Source organism: Rhagoletis pomonella, unplaced genomic scaffold, assembly GCF_013731165.1.
Source record: "Rhagoletis pomonella isolate Grant_MI unplaced genomic scaffold, Rhpom_1.0 Rhpom_scaffold_00208, whole genome shotgun sequence".
Classification (NCBI taxonomy): domain Eukaryota; kingdom Metazoa; phylum Arthropoda; class Insecta; order Diptera; family Tephritidae; genus Rhagoletis; species Rhagoletis pomonella.
Window position 1 is genome coordinate 122826 of NW_023458762.1, and position 489 is coordinate 123314.

Consider the following 489-nt stretch of genomic DNA (forward strand, 5'->3'; position numbering starts at 1 on the left):
GTATGTTATTTGCTTTGCGTTTTACTTGATTCTTAGTGTACAGACACACAATTTTCACATTTTAAATTATTGAGATAGTGACTCTTATTGATTCTCAATCAAAACTGCCGTGTGTTTGTGCCCTGAAAATTCAAGCAAAGTCTGATGCAACTATTTTAGGGAGCGCGAATTCGGATTTTGACGTTATTACCTTCGTGGAGACGTGGCTGAACAACAACTTTTTTGATCCGAATTAATTAATGTCTTTCGTAAAGATCGAGATGGCTACACTGAGGGAAATAATGCATAGTGAAAATGAACACTTTATTTTTGATTGTCGTTTAAAAAGTCCGTATTTAAAAATAATATTTTCATACAAAATTTATTACGCACGTATTTGACTGTTCACATCTGAGTACGTATATGTAAGTGTACATACGCACCCCAAGCATGCAGAGCGCCGCACTGAGAGCGGTGACAAAACACACATACACACATAGCAAGAATGGT